Source organism: Astatotilapia calliptera, chromosome 14, assembly GCF_900246225.1.
Source record: "Astatotilapia calliptera chromosome 14, fAstCal1.2, whole genome shotgun sequence".
NCBI lineage: Eukaryota > Metazoa > Chordata > Actinopteri > Cichliformes > Cichlidae > Astatotilapia > Astatotilapia calliptera.
Window position 1 is genome coordinate 25,461,081 of NC_039315.1, and position 25,226 is coordinate 25,486,306.

At 39.5% G+C, this 25,226-nt stretch overlaps 1 long non-coding RNA gene across 1 annotated transcript; it reads left to right on the forward strand.

Moving 5' to 3' along the window:
• The first annotated feature begins 452 nt into the window (after positions 1-452).
• Positions 453-9,410, forward strand: LOC113036723 (uncharacterized). Its single transcript, XR_003274489.1, has 4 exons — positions 453-533; positions 1,682-1,789; positions 7,931-8,011; positions 8,193-9,410. It is a non-coding gene; the product is annotated as an uncharacterized LOC113036723 (long non-coding RNA).
• The last annotated feature ends 15,816 nt before the right edge of the window (positions 9,411-25,226 follow it).

Genomic DNA, 25,226 nt, shown 5'->3' on the forward strand with positions numbered 1-25,226 from the left:
TTTCAAATCAATTCATGTTGTGTAAGTATGAGTCATGATCAACAGCTGTATGTCTTTATTTTTTGTTTTTAATTCTTTTTGCCATTTGTCATGTAAAATGATACAGTTTCCAACTCATATTTGTGTGCCTCTGTCAGCCTGTCAAGCTATCATTTTTACAGCATGCTTGCACACAGTCACTGTAGCTACCTATATCATTTTCATGTGGTCAGATATGAGTTTCTCATAGGATGCTGAATGGTCTCGTAGAACTCTAGCTCTGATGCAAGCGCATGGTTTGAAGTTTGGCAAGATGATATGCAATTTGATTTGATACTGCAAGAAGGATCTGACTCCTTCAAAAGTTACTGGTCCAGAGGTCTAACAACATATAATATTGTAGCTCTCCTTAATTACATGTTTATCCAGTCATAATCAGATGCTAAGATTAAACTGGACCTTTTCTGCCCTTCAGCCCCTGCTCTTTCTTTTTCTGTCTCCGGCAAAGTATCCAGTCCAGCTGATGACACCCATCTTCAAAGAAAAAAAATCAGGTAACACTTACATTTAATTTTGTGTTGTATCAGACAGGCTTCTTAAAACTATTAGAAAAAATAATTGTTGTTTTCCTTCCAATAATCCAAAATGCATTCTCTTATCATTTCTGTCTGTAAAGCATTCTACAGACTTCCATACAAGCCACACACACACACGCACACACACAGACACACAAAGTATTTACGTAATGGTGTCTCATATGGCCCCCTTCAATTTACTGATGAGGCCAGAGAAGAACAGAAACCTTTCCAAATTTGAGTTTTAGCCAGGGGGAACATTTTTAATGTGCCATACTGAGCATTCTGACAAAGATGGACGAGTCCTCAAATCGAGGGTAGGGGGGGGATAGATATTCAGTACACACACATGAAAGACAAACAAGTCATACAGTTTAGTCATTTTAATGTGTTGCGAGGCATTTTGATTCATTTAAGATGACCGCACTTTAGTACGTGTAGAGCATATAAATGTGGCTCTAACAACGTGCAGAACCTAGAACAGCATCTCAGTGAACTCATCTTTTTATTTATCTATTGGAATGATGAATTATTGTGAGAAGTGACCCTACTGCTATCACTGCCATCCCTCTGTTTAACACATAAGCCGGCTGTCACTCTAGAAATTACAACGTTTTTGTTTTTTGTTTTTGCATATTTTGGTGTCTCTTGGTTTTTAAATGAATATAAAATGTTCTTTGATATAACATATTTTTTTGGTATTAATGAGAAACTATAACATTCAAAAGCTGCAGATATGGACGTTGTTAACACGTAATTGGTTTAAGATTCAAAAGTTGAATGGTTTTTGATTGAAATAGTATGTTTCTGCCACAGTGATCATGAACATTTTACTGTCTTATTGCACATAAATGGTCAATCATATTTGTATAAACCAATTCAGCTGCAGTAACTGAAAACTCTCTTGTAGTCACGTGCAATTCAGTGGAATACTTAATAATGTACCTTTCAGCTGTGCTAAGAAAGAAAAAGTTGTTTTCATTGAAAGCTGCACGTCCTTCGTGTATGATCTTGGACGTTTTTTTTAGGTTGACGACTTAAATACTTGGAGGGGCTACTTTAGAAATGCACTTTTTTAAGGGAGTGATGTGTGTACCATTGTGACCATTCGTCTCGTGATAAGGCAGTCTGGAGAAGGATGCCCATGCCAGGAGGGAGGTCAAGGCACCAACTCATTCCTCTTCCTAGACACTTCCATTTATCAGGCCTGACTGCATGCATCACACACCCTCAAGGTAGGAATGTGTGTGTGTGTGTGTGGGGGGGGGGGGGGGGGGGGGGGGGCAGAGGAAATGGTAAAAGACCAAGAGAGAGGGACGGACTTACATAACAGGGACACTTTTATGTTTACTTGGTGGATCTAGAATTTTGGCATGTTTTCAAACTTTAAATAGATTATATATTCTATATATATATGTTTTTCTTTTTAATTCATCTGCATGTGGTGCTGGTGTCAGGGTCTGGGTCTATGACCCAGCGTTTTGAGTTATTTTGTATTTTTGAGTTTCTTATGTTAAGTTTGTGATTGTAAGTTTTTGTGTTATTCTTATTTAGGGTCTAATTGAGTTTTAGTTTAGCCATTATTTTCATTCAAGCCCCCTGGTTTGTGTCATGTTTCCTGTCCAATATGTCACGTGTTTCATGTCTGTGTTGTCTCCACGTTGTCAAGCTCAGGTGTCATGTCTATGTCTCTCCATGCTTCCTGTTTTATTTTGAAAGTCGTGTCTCCATGTTTAATGTATTCAGTTTTGCTTTCCCTGTAGCGTCGTGTTCATTTGTGTCAGCTGCGTCTCCCCAGGTGTTTCCACTTCCCTCATTACCCTCTTATGTATTTAAGTCCTCTGTCTCTTTCCTTTTTTCTTGTTGGGTTGTCTGTTTGTGTTCATTTCAAGTCACGCCAAGTCAGAGGTTTTGCTTCCCACTGTTCAGGTTCATGTTCATTTTTGGTTTATTTCATAGTTACGTTGTTGCATGTTCCTGTTCAGTTCCATAGTTTTCCAAGCCTTAGTTTTCATAGTTAGTCATAGTTTTTCGAGTTTAGGTTTCAATTTAGTTTCACCCTTGTTTGCCTCGCCTTGTTTATCTGTTTTTGTATCAGCTGCAATATCAGCTGGGTCCGTTTCATAAATACCCCAGCATTCCCCACCATGACAGCTGGAGCCTCTCCCAGCTGCCACAGGGCAAAAGGTGGGGTACACCCCGAACAGATCATAATTGTGTCACAGGACACAGAGAAACAACAGTTCACACTCACATTCACACCTGTGAGAAATGTAGGATGACCAGTTAATCTAACCTCACTAGCTGTATGTCTTTCCACTGTGGGATGAAGCTCGAGTACCTGGAAAGAACCCATGCAGACACAAAGAGAAAATGGCAACTCCACATTGGAAGCCCTGGCCAGATTTTGGATTTAAACCAATGACCTTCTTCCTATTCCAAATTTGGACTGTATAAGCAATAAATACATTCAAAATATAAATAGTTTGTATAAATATTAAAAACTTAGTGTGTTGGTGTAAAGGACTGCTAGCTTGACTTCAACTACTGTATTAATGCTTCAGTGCAGCATGTCTTTATTAGGAGTTTGAGCCCATTTCCTATTGATGGATTTCTGGCTTACAACATATGAGAGAGACCAAAGTAGCTTCTCCAAAACATGTAGGTTGTAGCATTGCATAAATAATGTTAAATTAGCAATACAGTAGGCACAAAAATATAACGATGTAATATCTGAGATGGCCAGAAACAGGAGGTGCATGACCTGACATTTGCCTGTGTCAACTATTTAGTATCTACAGACTAAAGGTGAATTTTTTTTTATCTATATTATGTTTGTTAATATAAACTTATTGATTATCAGGTATTCATGGTAAACTATTAATTCCATGTTTACATGCTTTTTATAAATGCTAAAGTCAGCTGTAGTCACAAGGCAACCAACATTGAGCTAAAATGAACTATCCCAACACAGGAAAAAAGAACTTTTCGCTGTTTACCTTTCTTGAGTTTAACTATTCTACTAAAGTGTGAATGCACCTATTATATAAAATCTGTCAGTACGTATCATTCTAGACATCATCAAGGCAGAAATACCTTTTTTGTTGCTTGAGAGGACAACTGTCAATTCAATTGCATTTTTCACCTCAAGAAAATTATTTCATACAATAACAGTTTACTTCAAATGGACTCAGCAACATTTGGTACATTAACTTAAACTAACCTGTTCCAACCTTTAAAGAAACAAAATTAATTTTCATGTCTGTCATACAGAATTTCCATCAAAGCACATTCACTGCTGAAGTGGAATCAAATCAGCTTGAAGATGAGAGCATCACAGTGAACAATTAAATCCTGTCACGTCTTTTGCATATTTAACTGTCTTATTTGTAAATGTACAAAAACTGACACACACACACACACACACACACACACACACACACACACACACACACACACACACACACACACACACACACACACACACACACACACACACACAAAGAGAGAGATCATTGAGTGTAACATATAAGCAATTAAATCCTTGACATGGAACATCTTGAGGTGTCTTTCACAGTTGCTTACATTCTGATAATTGAACCTGCAATTCTGGGAGACATGTCTGGAGACAGATCAGATCTTTTCAATTGCAACAGCTTTGTGATTTCCCCCCCCCCCCTCATTTTTTTAAAACATCAGCCATATATGCTGCATAGAGGCAGCCAGGCCTGAACCCATGACAGCAGCACAGTTGGTTGAGCACCTCAACCGTCAAGCTGTCAGTTTGATGTCTGAATTACTGTGCGCACACATCTGTATTTGTCAAACGGCAGGTAATCTCAACATCTGTATCTGTAGCTGGCCACAGCTGACTAGAAAAATGCATTGTAAAATGACATACTATGCAGTGGAATTTATTTCTTTATTTTTTGTTTTGTCAAAACACTCTGTGTCTAGTAACCATATAGCAGCTGTCTGATTTTTAGCCACAGTAATCCATGGCTTCTTGGATTGGAATGGTGACTCGCTGGATTATGCCTTAACAGCTCTAATGAATACCGGATTTAAATGACAGCTTTGCCTTCATTTGACGGTAATTTAATGTGATAGATGAAAAAGAGATAGACCGCACAGAGGAGTAAAGGACGACATGCGAAGCGTTGGTGTGACAAAGGAGGATGCTGGGGATAGAGTGAGATGGAGGCAGATGATTTAGGCGACCCCTAGAAAGAACACTTGAATCAAAGCATTGATCTGTGACAGAAAACATTATACATAAATCTAGAGAGCTACTCTATTTATTATTTGTTTGGCCTCTATTGCCACAAGTTCTAATTACGGGACTTCTGGTGAATCAAATTCTGCTTTCCTGACACTTTGAGTGATGGAACTATGAATTGCTTGAGCACCAAACACAAAATGATCATCTCAATAAAACTTAGCATTTTTTTAAATGTCCGCACTGATAAATAAATCATTGTTAGATGAATTGAATAAAACTTGGTTTACACAGTAGTTTACTTTGTACTACTGTTCTTCTTTCTTCTTCATTGACTTGTGGCCACAAACATCACTGGAAATGTAAGAATGCAATTTCAGCAGCCAATAAAATAGATGGAACTGTATCTCTTTCCACCAATATGTCAAGTTACTGTCACCTAACTGTCACCAACTAACCTTTGTCTAATTTGGGTAGCAATTTGAACATTGTGCAAACAGCAAAACATAACTCATTCCTCCTCCATACCCAATGCAAGTCAATGTACAGCTAAAGGACTTTCATCCAAGTAGAAAACTTTGTCCAGATACTTTTGAGCTTCTGAAACTGGGGGATACAGTACTCTGCAAAAGTCTTGAGCCATCCCTTTTGTTTTCTTCAAATCTGGCTTCCCAGGAACCAGATTTCATTGTAATTTTTTTAAAAGGGTGTCTTGAGTAGTAGTTCTCCAGTCTTTCTGAAGGTCTCGCAGAGTATTAGCAACTTTCTTACACTATGCGCCTCATCACTTGGCCAACCCGCTCTGTAATTTTACAAGGTCTATTTGGCTGAGTTGATTAGTAAATGCTTCAACTTAACAATAATACTACTTAGAGTTGATTGTCAAATATCTAGGAGGGAAAAAAACCATCATAAACTGACTTGTTGCAATGGTGCCATCCTATTACAGCGCCATGCTTCAGTCGGCTCTTTAGGCTCTTTCACAGATGTTTCTAAAGGCAGATGCTTGATTTTTATCCACCTGTGGCAACTGTATTAAAAACGCCTCTATTCAAAGATTAAGAATTGTGGCCCAATACTTTTGCCAGTATAGTTCATTTCTTCAGCCAACAAATCTTGTATCTGTCTCCTGATACAGAATGCCTGTATGTGATATGTTAAGATGCAGCGCCTATCACCACAAATACTGACTGCAAGCTTCTGCAATTAAAAGTCCAACTGACCCTTGACAGTACTCTCAAGCACACTTGGAATATTGTGTTTCATGACTGCATTCTATTATCAAGGGATGTATTGTTGTTATAAGTTGGAAATGTGTCCATGCTTTATGTATTTCCTAAACACTTGATGGGAGAAGTTTGTTAAACCCTTTGAACTAAAACTAAATTGCGCACTTTAATAACATCCCGATTGTCTCATTTAAAATCCATTTGTGGATGTGTATAGAGGCAAAACTACAAAAACAAAAAAGTGTCTTTATCCAAAAACTTTTGTGAAATGTAGATGTACAGAGTAAGTACAAAATTTCTGAACAGCAGTTGGATAGACGGCTGAACAAATGAAAATTAATGTATTTCTTTTCTGCCCCTCATCCCCCTTTAACCCTTATTTGATAGACAGTCATGAAAATTGATGAAAAATAGGTGTTTGGAAGTTTACATTTGTAACTGAAATATAGCAAAAGTGCTTGACCTGATATTTTCCATGACAATTGTGTGGGCTTGATCTCCTGTCACTTAGAAAATGGTTAAATGGGAGCTGTAAGATTAGTAAATTACATCGATGATATGCTTCTCTAAATTGCACCTATATTATGTCTGCACGTGCTTTCGGGTAGATTGAGAGCTCTTCTGTTTAAGAGTCACTTTTCAGGAGTAGCTCTGCTCTTGTGTCTGCATGATAAGAGCTTGGTGGCAATGACTGTTCCAATTCAAATTTCATAATTTGCAATGTCAGTCACACATTATCCATTCAGCTCTGAACAATCTGGATGGGAGAAGAGGCAGCACATCCAAAAGCCTCTTGTGGTAATTCTACAGATACAAAAATCAGGTACACTTGCAAAAATATCCCCAAATAGGAGAACCAGTTGAGAATGGATGGTCTAGTAAAAGGGTAAATGGAAACAGAATGCAATGATATGCTGTTGCTTTTACATCTTTCTTGCCAACAAAGATGCCCACCACTTTGCCATTTAATAAAAGCACAACAGCACTGTTGTAGTGACAATCTGGGGTGACTGAAATAGGTACCTCTGGTTCAGAGAACACAGCCTTTATTTTATTGTGAGAAATGATCAGTTCAGTCAGTTTTACCTACATTACACACAGACAGCAAAGAATTGTTATGGATCACTTTGGTTTGTCAATGCCTTTGTTCTGTTAACAAACAAACAAACACACACACACACACACACACACACACACACACACACACACACACACACACACCTATCTCTATCGAGATCTATCTATCTATCTATCTATCTATCTATCTATCTATCTATCTATCTGTATAGAGATATGGATATATATCTATAGAGATATGGATATATATCTATATCTATAGATCTATATCTATAGATATAGATATATAGATTTCATAGCTGAGGTGCTGTCATTCTCAGTCACTTCCCCTTTGTTCTGAAACACATTGACTGTGAAATATTTAGTAGTGAGGATTCACTGAATTCACTAGAATTCACTTAGCACCTGCGAGCGACGCATTCTTTCACAAAAGTTTGTAGAAGCAGTCTGCATGCCTAGGTGCTTGGTTTTCTTTCAGAATATTTGTATTCAATCATTTCCATAGATGAGTGAATACTTATGGCAATATCAAATTATTCTGTTACTTTACAACTGTGAAATCTGTTTAAATATCTGCACTTTGAGTGTATGTTTTTGAAACATGTGTCCAGGGGCAGAAGTTGAATATAATGATTGTGTAATCCACATCCTCACTGCTATGGCACTGATAAAACACAAGCACACACAGATAACCACAACACAATCTGCTTGGACTCCCACTGACACCTCTGGGCTTGATCACCTGCACTCAACAACATCCGATAATAATAACACCCAGTCAATATTCTTTCCCTTCCCCCAAGTGTGTGTTTGTGTGTGTGTGCTTTCTCTTATCCCTGTTATTTTTTCAGTCCCTCAGTTATTGGGAGGACAAACATACGGAGGGCAGAATTACCATGGAGCATGCATGCCTAGCCAAAGGCCCAACAGAGGTATTAGCCCGATAGGATCTGTAGTCTTCCATCACACACAAACAACTACACACACACTGACACTTGCACGTAACGCTGCATGAACAAGCAGGCGCAAACAAATGCATGCACGCAAATACACACAAATTCATGTGTACACACATACAATGACTGATTGTTCTTCTCTTATCTGATGTTTCAGCCAATGGTTTATTTCCATTCTTTGGCCAGGGAATTGTCTCAGGAACACTTGCAGTGAGAAAACTCATTCCGATGATCTGGATCAGATAGAGGCACTTCCATCGGCCACAGACAATTCCGGCTTGGAATGACGACAGAACTTTAAAGAGAGAGAGAGGGAGGGAGAGACTGCCTCAAGACAAGATGTACCACAGATGATAAAACAAGGGGAGTTGATATCTACTCAGTGGTCTGCCAGACAGAAAAATACTTTGCTCTGTGTGTGTGTGTGTGTCCCTTGAATGAATATGCACAATCCAAGCTGTTTACATTCACCTCCATCAAACAGGTAAAGCTGTGTGGTTATATATACACATTTCTCCTTTTGTCATGTGGTGCTGTAAATTGCTCTGTGCCTCTCATAAATCCATGCAAGACCACTTGAAGGGGAAATGTTTTCTGTTTTCTCTGGTATCACTTTGACTTTTGAGGAAATTGGTTTGCAAAGAAGACATGTATCAAAAAAGATCTATCTATCTATTTCATGTCTGAGGAATAATTTTTTTCTCTTCACATCTCTTTTGTATGTAAGTAGGCTCCAATATTCAACTTTAATGCCATACTCATGTATTTAAGCATGCGACATGCATAGCAAGCAAATATGCCAGTCAGACTCAAAGTCAATTTTAAATTTACAGCCATTTTAAAACAAAACGTAGCATAAAAAGTTTGGAATGCTGCTGTGAAAGTCTATTGATAAAAGAGAAACATCATTGCTCTGAATTTTGATGTAGCCATCTGCCAAACAGTTTACTTATCCTGTGTTTGCTGAGAAATAGAGGAGGTGTGGGCAAACATTTACAGCAGCTGTTCTTTCTCTGATAAAGACAAAGCAAGTAAACACAGGTGTAATCTTGGATACAAATTAGAAGACCTAAGTTTGTGATCCATGTCCACAATAGATGTTTCTCCCTTATTACAGCTGGTTAACCCTTTGGCAAGAAAGAGTTTGGCTCCCAAATAACGTGTGAAAATAAATGTAAACACCAAAAAAAAAAAAAAAAAGAAAATCAGCAAAACACACTCAAGTAACAATGCATGCAATGATGACTGACTGAAATCATTCTATATTATTTCATGGTAGTTGTGTGTGCGTATATATAGTGATATAGGTTCTATATTAGAGAAGACATTTTTGTGGGGAAAAATAATTTCTGGAAGCATCTGGAAGTTTCATTAATAGGGGGATCTCCAATATGGTGATGTTTTTACAATGTTGGGTAAAACAAATGTAAATATAAGAATATTAAAGAAATATTTTACAATAAAATAAGGTATTATGGGGATATGGTTTGCAGAAATATCTGCACATTCTTCTAGCAACTCCTTCTAGAAATTATTCACTTATTCTTTGCCATAAGCAGTTCCACGTAGGAAACTATTTCCCTGATTTTAGAGTAAACTCTCCCTTCAAGGTCTTTGTCCAAAGAATGAAAAAGAGATGAAGGAAATGTTAGCTCAAGACATATGAGGAGTTTCACATTCTTTCACATATTTGCCATTCTTGCCTTGTCATTTCTACTGGGAATCAGTCGTCATGAGTTCAGCTTGTTAATAAATGTCTAAACTCACCATCGATTTGAGAGTCTGAATCACCCTTCAGCCTGTAGCAGAATCATCATCCCTCCAATCTCCCTTTACTGTCTTGGTGTAAATCATCATAAACTACACAACCATTGTAAATGTCATTCTATAAATATCATCCATATGTTGCTATGCTATTTGGATTATAAAGCCCCATGGGGCAAATTGGTGAATTGTGACAGTGGGGTATCTAAACTGAAATTGAACAGTGATGTAATCAGGATGGCTCAGTTTACAAAATGTCCACATCGCCAGATAATCTGGGCTGACAATCACAGCCTAGCGTCTGATCAAGATTTCTCCTACAGCAGGATGAGCGCAGTATCAGATCCACTTCATTCAAGAAGGGGAGCTAAAGGGAATGAGATGGTGAAATGCACTGCGATACCAAATATAATTAGATTGTGCATAAAATGATAAATAAGTATGAGGTGTTTTACAGGCATATTTTTTAGCAGTGTTTTTTCCCTTCTTTCTCTCTTCTTAATTGCATCAGATTAGAATTATTCAGGGCACGGTAGCACTAAATAAAGCACTATGAGTACTTATTTATACGAAAGCTACTTCTTAGTTGCTAGAATAGTGAATGCCATTTTCCAGCATATGACAGCCTTGTTTGAAATATCAAAGTGAAATAAAAAAGTAATAACTTGTCAGGTTTGCTAAGAGGCGTAAAGAGAGCATCAGGCTATTTGTACAGATATGAGTAAAAACCAAGGCAGCCAGGGAGTGTGATCCACTTTAATTAATAGCTCTCCATCTTTGGAGGATGGCCCAAAATTAGACAAAACCACATACTGCTCCCATTGTCCCTGCTGTCACTGTCAGAGAAATAATTTGGAGTCTAGCCACAGACCAAAAGGGAGTGTGTGTGTAAGGGATTTAGAGGCACTGTAAATGGGTAATATTATAAGCATGATGGTGGTTATTGGGGTATATCTTATTGAAACAGAACACCAATGCCATTGTTCTAAATTATTTTAATCTTCATTCCAGTATTGATGAGACATAAACTTGCTAAGAATGCATAAGGTTTCAGTTATATGTGTACATTAACATCCTACAATAAACCAGAAGACACTGAATAACACTTCATGTTTTAAATGTATCTGTAGTCTAAGAGCTCTACTGTGCAGCTGTCATAGCAGAAATAAACAGCAGCAGCAAGAGTGCACTGAACAGTAAAATAAATATAAATTGGGAAAATATTCTTCTTTCCACTCTGTGTGCCTATGTGATGATCGTGGATTCACAAGATTCGCAAACGTCTGTAGAATTACTCTCGTCTTATTTGCAGGACCAGCAGTGCATTTACCATTTAATTTTTATCATCCTTACAGATCTCTTATCACCTGTTTTTCTGATAATGTCTCTGATTAGAGTAGGCGGGTCAAATCACGCATCAAACACCCCCTTTTATGTGAGTGCACACAGGGCCTTAAGCATAAGGCCTGGGTTTATAAAGAAACCCATCGTGACCGTGATACTAGTTATCTATGACTAGTATCTGTGCCATACAGTAGAGCCCACATGGAGAACCTACACACAGTTCTAACCCAGTGGCTTGGTGAACAAGTCCCTGTGCTTACCTGAAACTGCAGGGTGCAAAGCTTTATAGTTAATTCACATTAGTATGACCTAGCAGACCTTTATATAGTCAAATATGTGGAAAGTCAAGCTGTCACTGAGTCATTTTGCCACCCCCAGAAGCTGAATCAAAAGTATGAACAACACTAAAACATAGTGGTTAAGATTAAGAAAACAGCAGCTTTTTGCCTTCATATAGAATCAAAAAATTTATCCAAATATAATTTATGATCAGAAATAGGGAACTGCTTAACTTTGTCATGGTCTGTTTATGAACATTGCACTTCATGGTAGAAAAACAGCATGTGATATTCTACGTCCGTGACAATCCAATAACAAAAAATGTTAGTCCCTGGCTTCAATAAGGAAGACCAGTACATAAAATAGATTCTTAATAATGTGCATCCTCCCTGTAGAGCATGAAGATATTGTTTTGAAGAGTTCAATATGCCTACGTGGCCTGCTGCTATATGTAGACTGTATGACAGGGTTTTTAAAATGAACAGTCAGTTGCTTTTGTCTGACCCCATCAAGCAGTTAATGCGCAGTTGATGATTACCACCGATAATAACATTTTCAGTAGAACATTCAATCTTTTTTTGTCTGTCTACTTTTGATTGCCCTGCTGTAATTTTTTATACTCAAAGCACAGTGTGTCATTGAATTAATATTATTGATGTCAACAGCAGAATATCACAATCTCTAGACAACCGTCTTGCAAAATCTATACAACTTGCTAATTGGTTTATTACCATTTTATCTGTTAGTAAAATCTTTTAAATGACAAGTGTTCAGATGCAAAGGCAGACGTAAAGGCTGTAGGAGGCCTGACGAGGAGACAAAAACACAGATGGAAGGACTGAGTCAGGAAAAGTGTGCGTTAGAGTGATGTACTTTATAATGCTAAATGGAGTTGGGAGACTGTCAATCTACAGCCAGACTGCTTGATGGAAATAACACTTGGACTTTATTGTAGTCCTAAAAGAGAAGTGTTGCCTCCTAAATCATTTATCATTGTTGCTGTTTTAAAACTTTGGGGATAGCTACCCGACTTTGCCAAAGATTTATATCTCTTGAGGGATTAAATATGTCTTCAGGTGAGTGTGAGGACACAAACTGGTGCAGGTGCATGCTCTTTTAGTTAACTTATGTTGCCAAACACTGTGCCAAACAGGGATTTTTTTTTTACTTGTCTAGTACGCCTGTACTATACTATAATATATATTCAAACTTCTCTTTGACCAAACTGTTAAAGTACTTGCTGGATTCTCAAGGTAGTTGTTCCCTTTTCTTCAGTCTCTCTTAAAAAAAAAATCTTGTTTTTATCTTTAATAACTACTTTCTAGCCTGTGCTGTTTTTCAGATTTTGAGCCTGCTTCTTTGTTTTCTCACCCTCTTCAGGTTTACTTTTTCAAATGGAAATTTACTTTCTCTTTATGTTTATATTCCTCAGTGGTCTCTGAATCCACTTTGACCTTATTCTGAAGGAGAAATCATGCTAAATCGCAAATAAAGTTTTAGTTACCAAAACCATCAAATAGAAGATTGCTTCAAGGCCTTTAAGATTTATATGTGATTCATCTTTCATTACATTCACTTACTTTAACTCTCAAGACTGACTTTGTAAGGGTCTCATCAGAAACACTGTAAAGTGAATAAGATGCTCAATGGGAGCGTTACACGGGTTCAACTTAGCACATTGTGTGGTTTTGCTGAGTGTACTGTATGATGGTGGTGATGTAACCTTTAACTCTTTAATTGCTGTCTCACTGCTTTGGGCCTCTTCTTGTTTCTTCATTTAAAGGAATATATGCAGGTCATGGGTGTGGAAAGCTGACCAACAGTTTTTCTGAGATACAGAAAAAAGACTTGAGATACAGAAAAATATATAATAATTAAATTATTCTAGAAAAAAGTACTGCAGTTTGAGAAAACTTTACTTCAGTTAATCTTGTCTAACCTCACTTTGCACCACATGGAAAGATTTCATTATGTCAGATATCAATCCAAAATGTAATAACCCCACTTTTTGATGACTGGAGTTGCTCTGTTGCTCTGATAAATAGATAATGACATTTTCAGCTCATACTCATTTAGGCGCCTAAAATATGTGCATAATTTGAAACTTGTAATTGCCCCAAGTGAAAATTAAACATAGTGAGTAATGGACACATTGGTAGTTTTGACATTTAACAAATATAGCGCTGACACTTTTTTCTTTCTTGTCCAATGAAATGAATGAATATCCTCCATCAAAGGTCAGATTCAGTTACAGAAAACAGCACCACTGGAGCATGCAGGGATTCAATAAGTGCATGGCTTTCTTTTTCTTTCGTATCTCTCCTTTCCCCCCATGCTTGTGTGGCCCTGAAAATGCTATAGATAACTCAGCGTAACTCCACTCCCGCAGTTAGAAAAAGCTATGCCAGTCAGTCAAATGAAAACCTGTGACATCTTGAATGTGATTCAACATGCCTAGGCAATGGGAACACTGTACTGTTGAATAGTTAGACATCTGGTATAAGAAATTATAGCGTAACTTGGCACAAAAAATGCTCTTGCAAATTCAATTCAAAAAGCAATTCTTTTCTTGTCTAAATAGGCATGTGGGGATCTAGCAACAGGAAACTATATGTCAAACACTTCAAATTTAAGAGACAATATACTCTATGCTACATTTTATTTGACATTTTATTTTCACATCTGTCATTTTCTGTGGAAGCAAATGATTTTCAACAAAAACAGACAGCTATACCCAGTAAAATATAGCATTAAATGGAAAGACACTCAGCATTATGCAAACAAATAAATATCTTTAGAATATGTTCCAAGTACAGTGACAGAAAGAAAGTGAAATATTACCTATAACTGTTCTGTTGAACTCCCGAATTAATCCACAGAGGATTTATCTAGATCAGCAAGTTATTTTGACTGTGGTGCTGATTAGATGCATGTTATCCCACTTGTAGCTCAAAACCAATAAGGCCTTCAAACAAAATAATGGATAACTAAAGGTTCTGGAGAAGTTTAATCTGCAATAAACTTGGTAAGGGAGAAAAGTGCACATGTGTGCTTGTGTGTCTAAATTATTATTCAGCTAACATGAATACTTCCATTCAACTTGTGTCTTTTTCCAGCACATAATAAAGGAAATGAAATTCTGAATATTCCAGGTTTTTTTTTTTCTAAGTATCTCTGTTCACGTTCAACTGTTTATTTCAATCTGTATGTATGCATGCTTTTTCTTGGCCAGTGCATTTGTGTGTGTGTGTGTGTGTGTGTGTGTGTGTGTGTGTGTGTGTGTGTGTGAACTCTGGCACAGTAGTCAGTGTTAGCACAGCTGTCCAATCCAAAGAGACACAAGAGGCGGGACACAGGTGTCACATCCACAGCAAACCACATCCATAATTAGTGGACTGTGTTTACCACTTTGGCAATGGGTGCCAAGTGACTGACTCTGTGTATCATTTACTGTGTTTGTGGCTGTGTGTGTAAGTTTCTGTATGTGAAAGGAAACAGTGAGTATGCAAAAGTTAGTTGTCAGATTTTTTTATTTTTTATTTTGTATGAAAACTCATTTAGATAAACATCTGTTTGCAAGACAGAACTGAGAAGAAAACACATCTAAACACAAACATAGGAATAATTTTTTTTTTTCACTTAAAACAACCAATGCAAACACAGAGCTTCTACTCTAATTAAAAGACCCATAAGTCTATCTGAGGAATGACTGTCGCTAACATCAAACTATATATTGCAGCTCATTCCAGTAGCACCACTGACATTTTTATGATACTCCCTGGAAGTCCTGTTCTGACCCGAGCACTTCAGCATCTGCACTGTGTGCTGGATCACTTCCAGTGTGTCAGAACAGCGAGCGTTCAACTTGAATTTCAATTTGGAGAAGAGGGCAAAGTTGTAAGAGCCAAATCTGCCAAGCAGGGCTGATGGTAAAGGAACAATTGTGTTGATGTGGCCAAAAAAACAAAATGCGCGTTTTGAATGCGCTGCGTTCCAGCACACGATGGCAATGACTTGGTTGTAATTGGAAACCCAGCTCTCATCACCACTGATTATGTTCAACATAAAACTTTATCAGTTTCAAAGAGAAGTTATTTTTTGTTTGTTTTTTGTGTGCAAGTCTCAGGTTTATAGACACACACGTGTAAGTGATCTGAATGGAACTTCCAGGGGGCAAGTGCAGCAGATTCACAGAAAGTGATCTGTAGGTGCACAACAAGAAGGCCCTGTATTAAAAGTGGTAAAATTGAAAGCAGGTATAGCTGTTGGTTTTTATGGGCTGGATCACTGAACTTTATGATTGCCCATTAAAAGTATGATCTGCTCTGCCCCTGGACACTGGATAAAAGACAGGCTGCAGGTCCTGTAATGAAAAGGCAGAGGTTAATGACTTTCACTTTTCTTTTCTTAAAATGTGTTCCTTATGTTGTTGTAGCCAACTGTGTGATCGGTTTCAAAATTTAGAAAATAACATGTTCATGTCATGGCCTGGCAGTGGTTGCCTTCATCTTCCTTTCTTTAGACTCCATTCTTCTCTTACCCTCTCCCTTTCTCCTGCCTTCTCTTAGGTGAACAAAACTCCCTTATCCGGTGAGGTCCGCCTTGCTGTGGGCTTTCCAACCAGCTGCTGTTTGCTCCACCTGCACGCACCTGCTGATCATTTGCCAAGTTCTTGCAACTGATAATGGCAGCCTTAACCTTAGTGTGTTTCCTGTCATAATTATCTTGCCTCTCTGTCTCCGACTCCTTGTTTCCTTGTGGTGCATCTCTGGACTCCCATTTGGATGCATTGGATTCTCTCTGCTTGTTTTCACTCTCAGATTCATGCTTTGGAAAGAGAGCTCGCCTGCCTCCCCCCTCGCCACCATATTTTCCATTATTGTTACTCACCAGCTCCCTGTAAAAAGAAGCCTAGAGTGTTTTGTATGTAACTCAGCAAATTCTTTGTGTGAAATAAATTACCTTAAACTTTGGCTTGCTTCTGGGTTTGCGTTTAAATCCTCATGGTTACTGATCTGTTGTAGTGAGCACACTTTTCTTTTTGTTACACCTCAGCACAGCCAAAACAAAACATTATCCGTCATGTTTCACCTCTGCAATGATAATAAATAAGTATAATTTAAAAAAAAATAAATAAAAAATTGGAATCTTTGAACACACTCAAGGGGAAAAAACCCACAAAATGAACAAGGAATTCAACATAATAGTAAGAAAGATTTTAACTCTAGACATGCTGTACAAAACAAGATGGTTATGGTTGATATGCTGATGTGAACAGCTCGGCTTTGAGCTGAGATTTAAACGGTGTCTAGTTAACACAGCTAAAGTGGTCAGAAGTCTCAGAGATGAGGTGTACAGCGGTTGAAGTCTCTGGCACCCTCTGAAATGAGGAGCAGTCAGGAGAGTAGCTGTCCTTGTGGAAAGCAGAGCATAGGAAAGGGTGTGAGAACGAAGGAGACTTGAGAGATAGTGAGAAGCAGAAGCTTGTACTGGATGCACAGGAGAATGGAAAGTCAGTGATACTGGATGACAAGAGGTGTAATATGATCGGTAGACTTAGAGCGGGTGATGATCCGTGCTGCAGAGATCTGTAAAATTCAGAGCCGATTAAGAAGATCTTTTGGGAAACCAGAGAGAATGGCATTACAGTAATCTAAACATGAAGTGTCAAGACCAGGGCATGAACCAGAACTTGGATGCTGCGTTGAGTAAGAAAAGGACATAGTCTTAAAATATTACGTAGATGGAAGTAGGCTGAACATGAGACACTGTTCGTGTGATCATTAAAAGGCAAGATAATTCCAAGACTTTGACACTAGGGGAGCTATGGACTGGACGACCAAAATGCTGTATTAAATTAAGATGTGTTATTAATTGTGTTGTTTTTTTGGTGGATTCTAAAAAATATCCTACCTTTAAGATCTATGTTGAAATAGTCTAAATCCTTCATAAAACAAAAACTGAATGTTAAATAGTTATTTTATTCATTAGTACTCATATTTAGAAAAACCCCCACAAGAAAACAACCACTTCACAAGAATTAATATCATTCCCCCTGATGCTACAGTTACAGGATGGTGCCACGTCTTCTGGTGGTTCTAGGGGGTTGGACATTTTGGCAGTTCTAGCGCTAAGCCAACAAGATTACTGCCCCCTTGATGTTTGGAGGTCTAATCGTGTTGCTATGATTATTACTTAAGGGGCTATTAGCATCCCAGTCACAGGCAGCAATGCCAGGGAAATATTTAGACGTTGCTCCAGGCTATGATTTTATCTCCAGAGTATAATTAGTGGCTAAAGTTTGTCATGGAAAGATGGTCCTTGGGGTAGATTGCGCCTACTACGTTATCATTATTATAGACCGTTGTCCTTGTGGTTTTTGTTAATACTTGTCCCCTGAGGCCACTGATGAAGTATCTCACTACATAAAGTTCATAATGCATTCAGGTAATAGAAAACCTGCTCTTCTGAGAGAGTTGAAATTAATATGTAGAATACTATATAAGTTATTATTAAGGGATAGCAGTCTTTACATCCATTTCTTCTGAAACATTATCTTCACATTTTATATTTAATTGGGTATATGCATAGAACAATGTTACCAGTTTGCCAAGGATTTATTTAAAATATCAACGCCTGCTTTAAAATAAAAGAAACATATTCTTACCTCACTCTGCCATTTTTACACATCCAGTGCGTATGCGCCAACCAGCGTGCAGCCTGTTACAGTCGCTCCTGCTTTTTCTCTTAGTTTAGCTCTTTTTTCTTACGTATTCTTTTTTTCTGACTTGTATTTTCATCCGTTCATTATCTTTTACTCAATCATGTGGATTGAGAGAGTTTTTGTTCTTCTGGTGGCCGTGGAACTGTTACTTTTATCAAGGAACGGGACCGCAGCACATCTCCTACACTCACGGACTGTTTACTCCAGAGATCAGCTGATCGCCCTGATGCCGGCCGGCTCGCTGGCCAGGCCCGCAGAAGTACCAGCTGAAATTTGGAGTAAAACACATCGGGGATGCAGAGGTCAAGGACAGAAGAGAAGAAAGAAGAAGACGGGGAGACAGCGGAGGCTCGAAGCGAGGAGGAGGTATAAACCGTGTCTGCCGTCTATCGTAATGGGAAATGTGCGATCGTTATCGAATAAAATCGACGAGCTCTCAGCACTGGTACGGAGTCAGAGGGAATACCGAGAGTGTAGCCTGATGTGTTTCACCGAATCATGGATGCACCAGGACATTCCCGATGAGAATGCTTCCGTGGAAGGCTTCCACACTGTTTGGGCAGACAGGGACAGCATCGCTAGCGGTAACCGGAAAGGAGGTGGGCTTGCTGTTTTAGTTAACAACCGGTGGTGTAACCCTGCCAACTTAACAATCAAAGAAAGGATATGTTGCCCGGACATTGAACTGTGTGCTGTTGGACTCAGGCCATATTATACCCAGGGAATTCTCTCACGTCATCTTGGTGGTTGTTTATGTTCCTCCCTCTGCTAACCCCACAGCTGCATGTGACACTATCCACTCTGCCATAGCTCGGTTACAGACTCAGCACCCGAGTGCCTTTACTGTGATCTCGGGTGACTTCAACCATGTATCACTGGACAGTACACTAACAACATTCATATGTGGACTGTCCCACCAGGGGAGAAAAAATTCTAGACCTACTGTATGCTAACGTCAAGGATGCATACAGCTCCTCCTCCCTCCCCCCACTTGGTAGGTCAGATCATAACCTGATTCACCTCACCCCCCGCTATGTGCCAATTGTGAGGAGGGAACCTGTGACCACGAGGACTGTTAGGAGGTGGTCAGAGGAGGCCTTAGCGGAACTGCAGGGCTGTTTCAAGGTGACCAACTGGGAAACACTCTGTGAGCCTCACGCCGAGGACATCAATGGGCTTACTGAGTGTATCACAGATTACATAACTTTCTGCACCGACTCCATTGTTCCAGCTCAGACTGTTCATTGCTACCCAAATAACAAGCCGTGGATGACTAAGGACATCAAAGCCCTCCTCAACAACAAGAAGAGGGCTTTCAGAGGGGGCAATAAAGAGGAGGTGAGGAAGGTCCAGGTGTTGCTAAAGGACAAGATCAGAGAGGCTAAGGACAATTACAGGAGGAAGCTGGAATGGAAACTCCAGCAGAACAGCATGAGAGAGGTGTGGAGGGGCATGAAGACCATCACTGGATTCAGGCCAACCAACAGCAGGGGAGCTGAGGGAGGTGAGAATAGAGCTAACGAGTTGAATCTGTTTTTCAATAGATTCGACACCACAGTGTCTGCTCACACCCCCACAACCTCACCTGTAGTCAGCCTGGAATCCAGAGCCACACCACTGTGCCAGCCTCTCTTTTCACATGGCCCTGTTGCCTCCTGTGAGATTCCTGACACCCCTCCCCCACCCATCACCTTCACTCAATACCAGGTTGAGATGCAAATGAGGAGACTTCAGTCAGGCAAGTTTGCTGGACCAGACGGAGTGAGTCCCCTCGTCCTCAAGACCTGTGCCCCCCAGCTGTGTGGAGTCTTTCATAAGCTGTTTATGCTGAGTCTGAGTCTGCAGAGGGTACCAGTGATGTGGAAGACATCATGCCTCGTCCCTGTACCAAAGACGCCACGTCCCAGTGGCCCCCACGATTACAGGCCTGTGGCACTGACCTCCCACATCATGAAGACCCTGGAAAGGCTCATCCTGGACCAGCTGCGACCCATAGTAAGACCACATCTGAATCCCCTTCAGTTCACTTATCAGCCTCGTCTCGGAACTGAGGATGCCATCATCTACCTGCTCAATCGTGTCTACACCCATCTGGACCAGCTGGCGAGCCCTGTGAGGGTCATGTTTTTTGACTTTTCTAGTGCTTTCAATACCATCAGACCGACCCTCCTGGGTGATAAGTTAGCAGCAATGCAGGTGGATGCTTCTCTGGTGTCCTGGATTGTTGATTACCTGACAGGAAAACCACAATATGTACGTCTCCCACAGTGTGTGTCTGACAAGGTGATCAGCAACACAAGGGCACCACAGGGGACTGTCCTCTCCCCCTTCCTCTTCACCCTCTACACCACAGACTTTGGCCACTGCACAGAGACCTGACATCTTCAGAAGGTTTCTGATGACTCTGCGGTGGTTGGATGCATCAGCAGGGATGATGAGACAGAGTACCGGGCTGTGGTCGACTCCTTTGTCACGTGGTGTGAGCAGAATCATCTGCAGCTCAACGTGGCAAAGACCAAGGAACTGATCGTGGACTTCAGGAAGACCAGGAAACACTTGACCCCTGTTTCAATCCAGGGGGTCAATGTTGACATTGTGGAGGACTATAAATACCTTGGAGTACACATTGACAATAAACTGGACTGGGCTAAAAACACCACAGCACTTTACAGGAAGGGCCAGAGTCGTCTCTATTTTTTGAGGCGACTGAGGTCCTTCAACATCTGCCAGAAAATGCTCAGGATTTTCTACGAGTCTGTTGTGGCCAGTGCGATTCTATATGCTGTTGCATGCTGGGGGAGCAGGCTGAGGGTAGCAGATGCCAACAGACTCAATAAACTAATCCGTAAGGCCAGCAATGTTGTGGGGATGGAGCTGGACTCCCTCAAGGTGGTGTCGGAGAGGCGGACGCTGTCCAAGATAAAGACAATGTTGGATAACACCTCCCACCCACTCCATGACATGCTGGTCAGTCACAGGAGCTCGTTCAGTGAGAGACTGAGATTACCGAAAAGCACCACTGAACGACACAGGAAATCATTCCTGCCTGTGGCCATCTCCCTGTACAACGCATCCACTTAACCCACTGGTTACTGCTACAACTACACACGTTTCTTTTCCAGCTATTTATTAATGAGTGACTTATATGTGTGTGTATATATATATATATATATATATATATATATATATATATATATATATATATATATATATATTGTACTATTCTTAGTTAGCGTATTGTCTGTCTTGTTAATGTTGGTTTATGTTGGTTTATAATGGAGCACTGTAACAAAAAATTATTTCCCCCAGGGATCAATAAAGTATTCTGATTCTGATTCTGATTAAACCTGAAGTGCCATTCTTCCCCTGGTACATTGAGTCTACTAGATTTGCTTCGGCAACTATTCACTGACCTCATCGTGACCGCAGACGCTCAGACGTTTCCTCTTCTGCTCACAATCGGCAGTTATCTCTTTCCTCTCTTCTTATTGTGGAATGTTCTGATGCTCAATTCACCTCTCCTCACCAACAGGTGTCACATCACAATGAACTGCAGGGAATTGAGTCCAGAGATTGGTGGGACAGAGATGGAAGGACTGCAGCTGTGTGAGTGTGGATACAAATAGTGTCAAAGCGTACCCAGTGGGGGTGGTGTATATGCTTGTGGTGTTTCTAGAGGTCTATATGTGTGGGCTTACGTGTATGTTGCAAAGTGTGAAATGCTGATGGATGTGTGTCAGAGTTTGTGTGAAGTGAAGGCTATGCAAACGGTTTTTCATATTATAACCACATTTAAACCCCCTGCCTCCCAAACCCCGCTGAGACAAATGGAAATTTAGACCAACCACTTCAGAAAGCTGATTTTTCTACCCCGTTGCCTGTTCTCACTCTCTCTGGCTGCAGCTAACAAGGCAATTGACAGGGCAATATGAGCACCATTTTCATTCTGGCATTTCCTAATGTTAAACACCAGAGTAATCAACAAGCTGCCTGCCTTCCTGTCTGTGTCCCTCGCTTTCTGTCTCCTCTCTGAACCGATGCCTGCTTGCTTGTGCGGTCTCTGGCCACGTTCATTTAATGCATCCATATTGGATTTCCTAATGCCTACAGCCAACCAAATGTCTTATGCTGCTTGCATCTTTACTGCTTTCGTTACAGACAAGTCCAATTTGTGTTTGTATGTGTCTGCATACCTGCTTGCATAAGAGGGAAAGAAAATGTCACTGGTTTTTTTTTGCCAGACTTTACCCTTGTTAAAATTGCTATAAATTACTAACTGAAAAACACATACACATACTTAAATTGTCCATATATACGTATGTGTGTGTGTGTAGTGATTTTATAATACTTTTTAAAACATTTGGAAAGTTGGAAAGAACAAATGTGTCTGTTTGGTTTAACTTTATAGCTTAATTTAATTTTAATGTCAATTTTCACATTTCAAAACTCGGAATGCCTTTGAACTACACAATTTACATTTAATTCCGCTACCCCTTCCTCTGGGTCAAACAAAATAACACGACATTATTAGACCAACATTTTTACAGTGTATGCTCATTCACAGTCCTTCCCTTCTTGGTGATTTATTTGGTGCTGTTTATCACGTTGTTTATCCCCACTAATTACTGAGATTCAGGATTTGGAGGTATTTGTAATTCCAATGTGAATTTTTTCTTCTCTGCCTGCCAGACTGTCAACTCATCTGACGTTTGACATTTGTAAAAATGAAGCATCAAGAGTCCTCATAAAATTGCTAAAAGCCGCTCATCTATGGACATTTTTCTCTCTTTTGATGGTTTGTAGATTAGACCGGGAGTATGTTATTAATGAGCGAGATTACAACCAGCCGTTGCTAACCGGATTACGGTTTAATACAGCTCAATTTTCCTGTGCTATACCAGCTCTAGCTCCTTTTCTCGTCCCTCTGTCTCTTTAGTTCCTTCCTTCTCTTCTCATCTTTGGACTTTCTGTTCATTAGCTATGTGCTCTAGTGTTACACATGCATCTGTTTGTGAGATTTTGATTGTTTTTCACTGACGACATCAGGTTTCAGGAACTACATGGGTCAAAGAAGCACACGAGCCTGAGGACACACGTACGATTTTGAGAACAATGTGTCAACGCTGAGTTAATGATGGATAATAAAAAATATGCTAATGGGCCAGCAGGAGGTAGACAATGAGTGTTCCACCATCAGACGTGGAGAGAAGTTTAAAGAACCCTGTTTTGACAACTTAATTACTTCTAGCTGGGATATTACTTTGAGTTTTACTGATTAACCCCATTAAAAGAGACACACAAAACCAAAGACGGCACAAGAGTGTAGAAAGAATGAGGAGATTGTTTCGAGCAGCTTTTGTAGTTGGTAGACAGGGAGAGGCGCTTACTTCCACCAGAAATGAAATGAAGAGAACTGACATGAAAGCAGGGTGAAACAAAAGCAATGACAGTGACTGTAAAAAGAGTTTGAGGTGGTAAAAAAAGCTGATAGTCAGGGGATGGAAGCAGTACTTATGTTTGTATCTGTAGCATTCTGCTTTGTCACTAATTGGGGATGCCCTTCCTCTCTTCATTTACTATATAACCGTCTCTCACTGTCTTTTCCTTGTGTAGTACTACCTCTTTCTTTAATTGTTACAATACTACAGCCTCTGTTTCTCTTTTCTGTTTTTTCTCTTTTTTTCAGCTGTCTTTGCTGCAGTAGCAGGGACTATAGCAGTGGTTTACAGAAACACCAGGCCTAACACGAGTCTTAAGTGACCAGAAGCAAAGAAAATCACACATGGAGGTGGTGCAGTTATCCTCATATTTGGCTAATATTTTTCTCGGGTCTTTTCCCCTTATGTTTTACACCCCTGCATTTGTAGAGAGCCTTCCTTCTTGTATGACTTTAATCGGGGCTTTATTTTTAAAGATGGGTCCACTAGTGGCACTTCTCATGTTTAAGAACGTTTAATTGGCCTTAAAATATTGGTAAATAGGTTGTTTAGTTGATGTATAATGGGGGAGGGTTAAATGTAGGCTGAGTACACAATTGGATATCTAGTGGTAGAATTAGTAACTATGTAATAATAATAATAATAATAATACTAATAATAATAATAAAACTCTCCCTCTCATTTACTGAGTAATGAAAGGTGAAAAACATGCAATCAAAAACACTGTTGTTGCGAAAATGACACACTTCTCTGGAGAGTCAAGCAGATGAGGAGTTGTATGTGGTGACTGTGATATTTTGTCAGATGTATTGGTAAAATCAGAGATTGCAATAGTAGAAGAGCATTTTTCCCTCCAATGATGTTCTGGATTCCAATGACAGATAAGATGACTGAAAACTGATCTGGTATCATTCAATCATAATCAATGTGAACAGCCAATATAGCCTCCTCACAAAAAGACAGATGGTCACCAAATTGGACCATAAAGAAAGCAGCACATGCATTACAAAGATAAAGTAGGACAAATTTAGAAAAATTATGCAGTATGATGGAAAAAAATAACAGCAAGTATTTTTTTGCAGACACAAAAAATACTTGAGTCTGCAAACTCAAGCTGGCTATTTACATAGAATTTAATTCATTATAACCAAGTATAAGGGCAGTTTGAAATAGAATAATCTGTTGCATTTACTTGTCAAAAAAATACTGTAGCTAGATAGCCCTTAAATCGTGTGTCCAAAGATTACAGAAATTAAAGGAGAAAAAAACAAGAGAAACTGTGAAGGTTAGTTTGGAAATGGAAAAAAAGACAAAAGACAAAGAAGAAAGCCAAGATGCTGGCAAACACACAGGCAGTGGAGACAAAAGCCAGGCATTGAAATCCCTCCAGGGCACCGTGTGAAGGCTAAATGTGTATCCCTAAATGGAAGTGTGAAACAGCACACTCTTTCCTTTTCTATCTCTCTCCTTCCCTCTTTCTTATTGGCATAACTCAATTCTGCATCCCTCATTTTCATCCTACTTTCTCTCAGTATTTTGTGGTCTGCTCCTAGATATTATGGACACTATACTATGGGCTATAGCTGGTCTGCATGCTATATATGATGGCAAGGTGTCAGGATTTCTTTGGAGTAGATTTATA